Here is a 10,448-nt window from a genome sequence, read left to right on the forward strand (position 1 = left end):
TACAGACTTGCCAAGCCCCTGGGCAAGGCAGGGGAAGGCCTGACTTCATTCTCCCAGAATGGTTGGGGCTGAGGGCAACTAGCCCTCAGAGCTGCCTGGAGCGTGCTAAACTGCGCCCCTTCCTCCTGGCAGCCCTAAAAGTCAACCAGAGCATGCTCCCCCCGAGCCCAAATAGCTACTCAGAGCATGTTTCCACCTGGCAGCCCTAATAGCCATCCAGAGCACACCTTGCGGGGCTCTGGCAGCAATTTACAGGGTCCTGTCAAAGAGCCTGTTATCCAGCTCTTTATGTGGCCTCTCTCTCTCTCTTTCTCTTTCTCTCACTCTCTCCTTCCTTTCTCTGATACCATGGAACGGCTTTGGTATCATTGTTTTTTTGTCAGTAATGAATCTGTAAGAGTGAGGGTACTGACCAAAGAGCTGAGTTTTGTAGTTATTTGCTATTATCAATTTCCAAAGGATCTGATGGGAAATGAATTCTAGTCTCAGTGCATCTCCTCACACAATGAAATTGTTCTGTAAAAAAAAAAGTGACTTAGCACTAAGAGGCTTTGCTGGTGACAACCTATACTTCATTCTAACTCATTGCTATTCAAGTAGACACCCTCCAAAAAAATTTTGTCTATTTTTCATTTGAGAATCTTGGGGAATTATCTAACCTGTATGCATCCTTTCTGCTTTAAGGATTCTGGTTTGTTATTGTTTGAGTGTCCAAACAGTCAAGCAATCTTGCTTTCTATTCTATTCACCTCATTACCCTACTATCTGAACACTTCCCTGTAGTGCATTAAGTGATGTGACTAACTTGTCACATACAGTTTATTTTTTCCTCCCTCCCCTTTTTTATCTATATTATTATGACATTTAAGAAGAATGAGTGAGACTAGAGAAAACTCTGTGGTAAAAGATAGACTAGGGGTAAACTGTATATAGAAAGTCAAAAACTGATTAAAGAACTAAACAAAATGTTTACCATCCTCTTGAAATTAAAACCGTTCAATCATCTATGCAATAAATGATTTATGCACAAAGAACCACATTCAAAAGAGAGTTCAAGAAAGGTGAAGTTGATTTAATCTTCTGAATTTTCAGCTTGTAAATTACACCTTTACATTTACACCTACTTACCAAGGAACAAATTCATTACACATACATATTTGGACTAGTGAGTTTAGGTGAGTCTCCATTTGCATAACCGACCTGCTGTCAAGGGGTGGGGCAAGCGGGAAATTTGGCAATTTCCCCAGGGCCCAGCAATTCAAAAGGGACCAAAGCAGTGGTGGCCAGCAGCCTGGGCCTTTTAAATTGCTGCTGGAGCACCACATAGCACATTCCAGGTGTCTCTGAGGGCTGGTTGTCCCAGCCCTACTCCTTCTACCCTCAGCCCTGCCCCTTCCACGAGCACAGAGCTGCCTTCCCGACTGTGCCTGGCAAGTCTGTTGTCCCCTCACATGTGTAATTTACATGTTAATGAGAGGATTATAGGAGAGAAATCAACTGACAAGTATTATTCCTGATCATATGGTGGAGTTAATCTCTATTTGAAATTAGATAATTACTTCATGAAGGTGTACGGTCAGTTAAACCAAATAAGAATGCAACATTTATTGACATATAAATTAAACTATTTAATCCTTACCTCTTAATTTCTGTTTTAATTGGCATTTGTCAGCAATGCTACTTGTGACTCACATAAATACAGGCTGTGACCTGACTCATTCTTGCCATGCTCAGTTCAAGAATCCTGCAAACTTCTTTCAAAATCAACATAAAAATATTCATCTTCAACAAATCACACAGTTATCGTTTACGTGAAAAATTGGAGCCCCAGGGTGCTAGATGCTATACATACAGACTGTAAAAGATAATCTCCGCTGAAGAAATTACCTTTTTCATAGACCACACACTGGCAAAGAATAAATAGAAGAAAGATGGAAATAAGGCAGATTCAGATTAGTCAACTTACCTAAGATCACACGATCACACTGAGAAGGCACAAAGTTGGGAAATGAGACCAAATCTCCTGAGTTCAGTGCAGCACCTTAATTACAATTCTAAGTATACATATATACATAAAGGTAAATTACATTTACAGCTATGATGTTTGACAGTTAATATTTGCTGTGAGCTTGGGCGAAAACCTGGGCTCACTGAGGTCAAGGGGAAATTGTACTATGAATTTCAATGAGGTCAGGATTTCACCCCTGTGAGTGTCAAGTGCTTAGGGCAGGGCTTTTCGAAGATGGCTTCCCCTTTCTACTGACAAACTTCATCACATGTTTTTATGGATGACAGGGCCACTAAGACTTCATCCTGATTTCCAGGCACAGTACCTTCAATTAGCCTCAACTTCAATAAGCAAATCATTTAAAATCAAACCCAACTGCAACTTTTTGTGTTTTTCATTTCAATTTCATGACATTTTATCATCCCTTTGCAATTTTTGCCTTGCTGTGAGAGTAAGATCACTTGAAAAACTAAGTGGCAGGAAGTGTAGTTACTACTAGTCTTTCCCCAAGAATTCATTTCACTGGTTCAGGGTTCTCCTTTCAAATAATAGCTTCCCATCAAATCTTACGAGAAAGAATTTTATGCTTATGTGCACATTCCTTAGGAGCTTTTTTTGATAACTACCTCTTTGGAGCTGCAATAAATTACAGTGTACAATATTTACTCCTTACTGTAATACCTCTCTTGCAGTGAAAAATGTTTTTCAGTTCACATGGCTTTACTTTTAAATAACTTGATCATAACAAAAATGCAAAACTATATGTTTTTATGATCTTGAACTCTCAGACTTGGGCTTAAAACAAAGATTTAAAATAGCTCACAGAAAAACAGGGGAGTGTTTGGCTAATGCCAGGTATATTAGGTAATTTATTTACTCTCATTCAGGCTTAAACGTTTAAAGCGAACGTTCCCCTTTGAAATGAACTCAAACACTTAACAATTTCAGTGAGAACCATAATTGTCTCAATTTTCCTCTTACAGACATTAGTGTAAACAGGGAGTAACACATTATGGTTACAATGGTGCTGTGAGGAGACAATCGAGATTTAGGTTTTCTAAATAAGAGATGATTCTCAATGGCTTATAAGACATGATCTTACTGCTATTGAAGTTAATAAGAATCATTCCTTTGACTTCAGTGGACATTGGATTTGACTTATAATGCATTGCATGTTTAATCATTGTGAACGCTGCCATTGGATATGTGCACATTCCTTCCATTGGATGCAATGACAATCTTGTACATAACATCTGAAAGTCGGTCCTTCAGGCATACATTAGAACTTCAGTCACCTCTTTTCCCTACTTGCAACCTTAAGTGAACACTATTCTAATGGCTTGTGTCCTTCATTATATACTGCATATGCTTGCTCTGCCCTACCAGCTTTAAATGCTTCCAGTAGGTTCAGTGTGAAGAGTGATCCCTGAAGACAACATTGAAATTTGAGCCACAGAGACAGCAGGAAATGTTTGCAAGCTGTGCGAGGTCCAAAAGTGATACTAAAACAAAACATCACGTTTCGAAGGAGAGCACTGCAAGCCGATCACTTATGAACCAGACTTTTCTTTCTCCCTTTTTTGTTTTCCAGAGAGGACAAACTGTGTATTTCTATGGAAAAGGCAGTGCACTGAGAACTAAAACACTAAAAAGAGCATTTTAACAGTTCCTTTGTGCCAGAGGAACATATGGAGATACCTAGCTATATTCAGAAGAGGTCTGTATTTTCTACTCTACACAGATGCATCCAAACTCCATCAGTAACCAGTGTCGGAGAAGATAAAACTGATGTCCCTCCTAATAAAGACCCAGTCCTGCAAGCATGTCCCATGAGACAATGAGTGTCCTCATTTCCCAGTGATTTCATCAGCAATTGAGGATGTTAAGAACCTTGTAAGAAGGGGCCCTTAGAAACACAGTCTCTTAAAATAGAAGCAAGAGAAATTCTTTCCAAAACAGATCTCTGACAAATACATACTTAAGCATGTCAGACTCAAAGAGAATAGGGAGAAAGAGTGTGATTGCATGTCCCATCAGTTCAACAGGGTCCTATTTTGAACAGAAAAATCATAGAATTCATTAGTAGACAATGTTTTATTCCATTTCCAGTCTTGCAGATTGTTCCTCTTTTCTGAATACTTATTCTTTTGACTGCCCCTTTCATCTAGCAACGGGGTTTTGGTACTTAAACTGGGCCCCGTTTTGCAGAATAATTTACAATTATAGCTTAAATTCTGGTACAAAATCCAACAGGCTCAAGGGGGTGTTTGATCTCTTTAATTCCAGGTAGCCCATTCTCTGCTTGGCACAAATTCACCTATGCCATCTAAGTGCACAGTCTTCCCATTGGATACATTATTCTAGCATTTGTTGTTACCTGTGGGAGGACCTGGAGGTTGTCGTGTATTTATGGTCAGTAAACTCATGATTTTGAACAAATCCATTGGACGTGTCAGCCTTAATTCAGGGTATCATAGGTTTCTGCCAACCGAGTCATGTGATTAGCTGTTCTACCTTAATTTTTTATGCAAAAATTGTGTGGGAGAGTTTACTGCACCAACCCAATGGATACCCAAAGGGACGTTTACAAGATCAGTTTACTAGTTCAAGGAAGTTACAAAATATGACAGTAAAGATAAAAAAGGGACTAATCCTAGATGGTGAAATAGCTTTTATTATTCTGTCTCATAAATGTCTAATTCCACTCTCTTTCTAACCATATTTATATTCATATAAATTCCATTAAATTGTATTTAAAAAAACAAAAGTAATTATTTTATGCTACTTTTGTGAGCTGGGTTTTCATTACAGCATATTTGTACACAATATATCCCAGATGATGAGTCTGTTCCTTGTAATAATGAATAGGAAGCAGTTATTGTAATAACAATTCTACATAACATGCATGCTTCCCGCTCGCATGTTGCCCAAACTCTTTTAATATCTATGCATATTTTTCACTTGACTTCACTGTGAAGACTGCATGCTCCTGCTGATACATACCAGAGGTTTGGCTACTTGAACAAGAGGAGAAATGATGAGGACATATCTAAGCTTCCTTCTGGACCCATGTGTACCATGTGCTGTGCAGACCCATGAAAAATCTACAAAACATTCAGAGCTTAATTTTAAAGCTCTACATTGCTCTTGTCAACGGGCAATGAACATCTGTGATGCCCATGATCATTCTGGAGAGGGACTATGAGCCATAATTTGCTCCTTAACCCATGCCTTGTTTCAGGCAGGGAGTAACCTGCTATTGGCCTGTGTCAACAATAAGAGATTACTCTCCCCGTTGTAGTGGCTCAACTCAGCTGGTTGGCATGTTTTGGGAGTGCAGATTAGCCTCCAGATCACTGCTCTCCCTTGCCCATCCAATCCTTGCACACATACCTGAACAGCAGGGATAAGCAGTGGCTCCTCCAAACAGTAACCTGGAAAGCTGGTAGCTCATACAGGGGAATGAGGATCACCTTATGTCTCATTACTCTCCCAATGAGTACTTAGAAAATCTATGCTTTTACCTTAAATTCAGATCTAATGTTGAACAGAGATATCTGGGCACTTGGTCAATAGCAAACACCGCCTTTCCATTACTGGGTATTGCTATTATCCCTAGGTTTTAATAGAAATAGCTAAACTACTACACTTGATTATAAAAACTCTCTGTGGGTATGTCTACACTACCCTCATATTTCGAAGTAGGAGGGTAATGTAGGCATACCGCAATTGCAAATGAAGCCCGGGATTTGAATTTCCCGGGCTTCATTTGCATAAACCGGGCACCGCCATTTTTAAATCCCGGCTAGTTCGAACCCCGTGCCGCGCGGCTACACGCGGCACGGAGTAGCTAGTTCGGATTAGGCTTCCTAATCCAAACTAGCTGTATTCCTCATTCCACGAGGAGTACAGCTAGTTAGGATTAGAAGCCTAATCCAAACTAGCTACTCCATGCCGCGTGTAGCCGTGCGGCACGGGGTTCGAACTAGCGGGGATTTAAAAATGGCGGCGCCCAGCTTATGCAAATGAAGCCCGGGAAATTCAAATCCCGGGCTTCATTTGCAAGTGTGGTATGCCTACATTACCCTCCTACTTCGAAATAGGAGGGTAGTGTAGACATACCCTGTATGATTATAGATCTACATAGCTGTACTCATGTTAAGTCAATGAGTAACTCATCCATAGAGATGCACAGAGACATAAGTATTTGCGTCTAAACCCTTAATAGAGTACTGTCCATTTCCAGTCTGCAAGATTTTATATTTGAAAACTAGAGTGCAAGATAGCATTTAAGCCTGTATAACAAGACTACACAAACCACATCATGGGAAACAAAGTCTGAGCAGTGTTTTATCTTATCAGAACCCCCAAGTAAGTATATTTTAACCACATTTTTCCAGAGCAATGTTTCATATACAGCACTTGTAGGCTATCACAAGAAGATTTTAATAAGAATTTTCAACATTTTTATTACATTCATATGGGAAACATAACTATGCATTCCTACATGTTTACTGCTCTTTCCATAAGACTCTGGTTGTCGGGGCGTGGGGAGAGAAAAAAGAAAAGAAAAATTTTTTAGATTAAAGACTGAGTACTCTGTATATGTCTCCACATCCATGCGATTCCTCTGAAGACTTCCTCAGTGGTTTTTTTTGTTGGGTACCACAGGCTTATCTTCTGTCCACTTCATCTCCCCCCATGCCTTGAACAGGATAACTCAAAGCAAACTGTACTGAGTTGTCTCACATTTCTACAGAGTTGTTCCCCACAAAGGTAAAATGTAGCACAAGGGCTGTAGCAGCTCTGCCTGAATATTAAAGATCTATTGGCATTCTTTAACGGGGCCCAGTGCTGCAGGCCTTACATGGTAAAAGTCCCATTGGCTTCAGTAAGTGGTCCAACCAAAGTCAGAAAGATTTGGCCCCAAAGTATGCATTTTCCCCATTGTGGGTTAGAATTTTCCTCTCCCTTCCTGTCTATGCTGCATGCAATGTGTTAATTGATTTCCCTTATCCTCACCAGAGTTGATTGCATTTCAGTTCTAATCTATGTTTGTAGCCTGTGCAGCATTTGGGAATCATTTTAGGAGGACCCTTTATAGTAAATTCTTTGGCCTCAATACTAAATTACATCAAGAGCTCTTTACATCCACTTTGTTAAGCCTCTTTTTAAGTTGCTACAATGGTGTAAGTGGGCCTTACCATATTTGTGAATCATGCTCCTTGTTTGTATATTTGCCTACAAAGTGTTTTGCTTTTTTCACTACATAAAACTGTATAACCACCATATAAAATTTTATGTGTCTCTCCCCACTTCTTAGGAAAGATTTAATAGCAAAGAATGTAACAAGGACTCATACTACCAAGACTTTATCATCTTTTCCAGAATAGACCACAGAACTATTTACTGGGATACAATGAAGCACCAAAAGCAACTAAACTAAACCACAATTGTCAAATAAATGAAGAAAGGACATTTTGTTATCCATTACCCATTTTTATTAGTGATTGTTTGTTTGTAAAGTTAGTTAATTTGCAGTGGGTCTTCCCATCATTAGTGAAAATTAAAAATGATCTACCATAAAAAAAAGGATAGGGAATTTAGACACAAAAACAAAGATGGTGTTTTCTGCTATTAAAGTTCCCCGAAGTGCTCAGTACTACTACCCAAGGTACTAAACACTATGACCTGTAGTCAGTGTTTTCAGGATCAGGTTTTAATTTTGTAGAAGCAACATGCTCAAAGTGGATAACAACAGGAAGGGGATGGGATGTGGAAGGGAAAAGGTTGCTACTATAAAATCATATAGGGCACATCTACACAGCTGTGTTATTTTAAAATAACTAAGTGAGCATCTAGACAGCAAGCCCATTATTTCAAAATAATTTAGAAATGATGGACGTCTTGCTCCAAAATCCATAACCCTCATTTTACGAGGAATAATGCCTATTCTGAAATAGGAAAAACTTAAAAAACAAACAGTCTAATAGCACCTTAAAGACTAACAAAACATGTAGATGGTATCATGAGCTTTCGTGAGCAAAACCCACTTCTTCAGATGACTGGAGTATAATAAGTCCAGATCCATATTCTGAAATAGTTATTTTGGAATACGACATTTGTAGACAGCTCAGTTGTGGTTATTTCGAAATAAGGGGTCTCTAGAGCTTCCCACAGGTGTGCTGCTGGCCACTCTGGCCACACTCATCGGAACTCTATGGTTCCCCTTCCGATGCAGGCTTTAAAGGTGCAGCCACAGGGGGAAAACAGTGTGTGGTACACAGCAGGTCTAGCTCACACAGTGCCACACAGCAGCATCCATCCCTGCCTTTCCTGATGCTATGGCAGACCAGAGCACTGCACCTCAGCACCCCACAGTTGCTAGCACAGCTGCAGGCAACTCCAAAGCCCCTGCCTGGGGGCAGAAGAGGTGGGTGCCTTCTTGGTGTGGTGCGGAGATCCTGGATCTCATTGAGATCTGGTGTGAGGAGGCGAATCTCCAGGATCTCCACACCAGATGCAAGAATGTAGAAATTTATGGTCTGACAGCTGATATCCTGGGGCAGAGGGGACACATTTGCACCCAGGAGCAGGTGCAGATGAAAGTGAAGAAGCTGAGGCAGGCCTGTACCAAGGCCAGGGAGTGCAGCTCCCGCTCAGGGGCAGCATTCCAGAGCTGCCAGTACTACAACCAGCTCCACTGCATTCTGGGCCACAGGTAAGTCAGTCCCTTTCCTCCCTTTGTGGACTCTGACCCGGAAACGCCCATTGGGCCCACAGCTGAGAAAGAGGATCAGGAGGAGGAGTATACCAGGATTTCACCCTGTCCCTGAAGCCATTACCACCCTCCCAGGATGTCGCCCAGGTATCAGACGACAGAGGGGAAAGCTACCAGGCGAGCTCCATGACTGTCCCTAGACAAACCCGTGGGGAGGCAGCGGGCAACGAGGGATTGTGTGCTCCTCGCCCGGCCTTCTGGGCCTGGGCATTGCGCATCAGACTGTGCATGTCAGTGCACATGGAGTGCTGGTCTGGTGCCCTCAGCCCCAGGAGGCTACCAGAGAGGACCCTTGTGCTCCTGCTCACAGGTTTCTTGCACAGGCCTTCCTTAGTCTCAAACCCATGGTGGGACACCCTCCCACCACAAGCCACCAGTAAGGAGGATAGGTCATGGACATACATATATGATAGTGTCACAAATGGCACATGGTCAGGCCCATACACCCAAGGCAAGCATGGTGAGTAACAGGACACCAAGCCCCTGCTAGGGGAGCCTTTTGGGTGGGGGAAAAAGTGGAGGGGACCCCAGCAGCACCCTCCCTGGCAAGTGGCATCTGCCACTCACATCTCTCCCCAACACCCTTCCCCCACCTCCCATGGGTAGGGATACAAGTCCTCTCCCTGAAGGATGCTGCCACTGCCAGTCCTGGTATGTGCCTGGCACAGAGGAAAACCAAGCCCCACTATTGCCCCCCTCCTGCCCGCAGGCCCGCCTGCTTGTCCCTGGGACATGGGAGTGGCGAGACTCCTCCCCACTGGGGATATTTGTGCCCCTGCAGGAAGGGGCCCACATCTAGGCCACTAATGGCCTTGATCCAAGCACATTGCCTTCGTGAGACCCAAGACCTTGCAGGATCAGTTCAGAGATCAGGGAGAGGCTTCAGGCTCCCTGTCTCCTGGGATGAGTGCCCTTCCCTCTGTTCTTCACAGCTAGAGCAGCTGTGAGTGAGGTGCCTGGAACACCCACCATGCCAGCTTCCTGACCCCGTGGGAGCCACCACTGCAGATGAGCCTGAGAGGAGCTGGAGTGGGAGAACATCACTGGCCTGCATGGCCTCCATCAGTCTCTTGACATGGATATGGAGCTGCACTGCACAACATGGCGGGAGCTCTTGCAGTAGGCCCGGACCATGTGCATGGCCTACACTGCTACCATTGACCACCTGCTGTCTGCTCCTGCCCAAGCTCCTAGCCCTCCAGGTTCTCCTCCTAGTCCCCCCGTGGCTGCCAAAGACCCCTCACACATGCTGTTGGGACCATATGAGGTAGGTGCCACACCCAATCCAATCCCCGAGCCTCTCCTCTCCCTCTTCACATTTCCTTCCTCCTCCTCCCCCTCCCAGGCACTTTCCCCAATTACATTTACCTCAATTAATCACAAAAAAAAAAGAGAGAGTGTTTCTTGTTTCAAAATCAAAAGGTCTGCTTTATTGTATCAACAAGGGAAGGGGAGTGGGGGGAGGAGGGAAGGGAGGGCAGGGGAAGGGAGGGATGGGGGAGAAAAGGCACACTGGGGCACTGCATAGGCCACTTGTGGGGAGGCCCAGGGAAGAGTGTCACTGGGGCCCTTGTGTGAAACTCTCCCTCAGGGCCTCTTGGATGCGCAAAGCCCCCTGATGGGCCTGCCGGATGGTAGCCATGCATGGCTGTTCAAAAG

Source organism: Pelodiscus sinensis, chromosome 3 (assembly GCF_049634645.1).
Source record: "Pelodiscus sinensis isolate JC-2024 chromosome 3, ASM4963464v1, whole genome shotgun sequence".
NCBI lineage: Eukaryota > Metazoa > Chordata > Testudines > Trionychidae > Pelodiscus > Pelodiscus sinensis.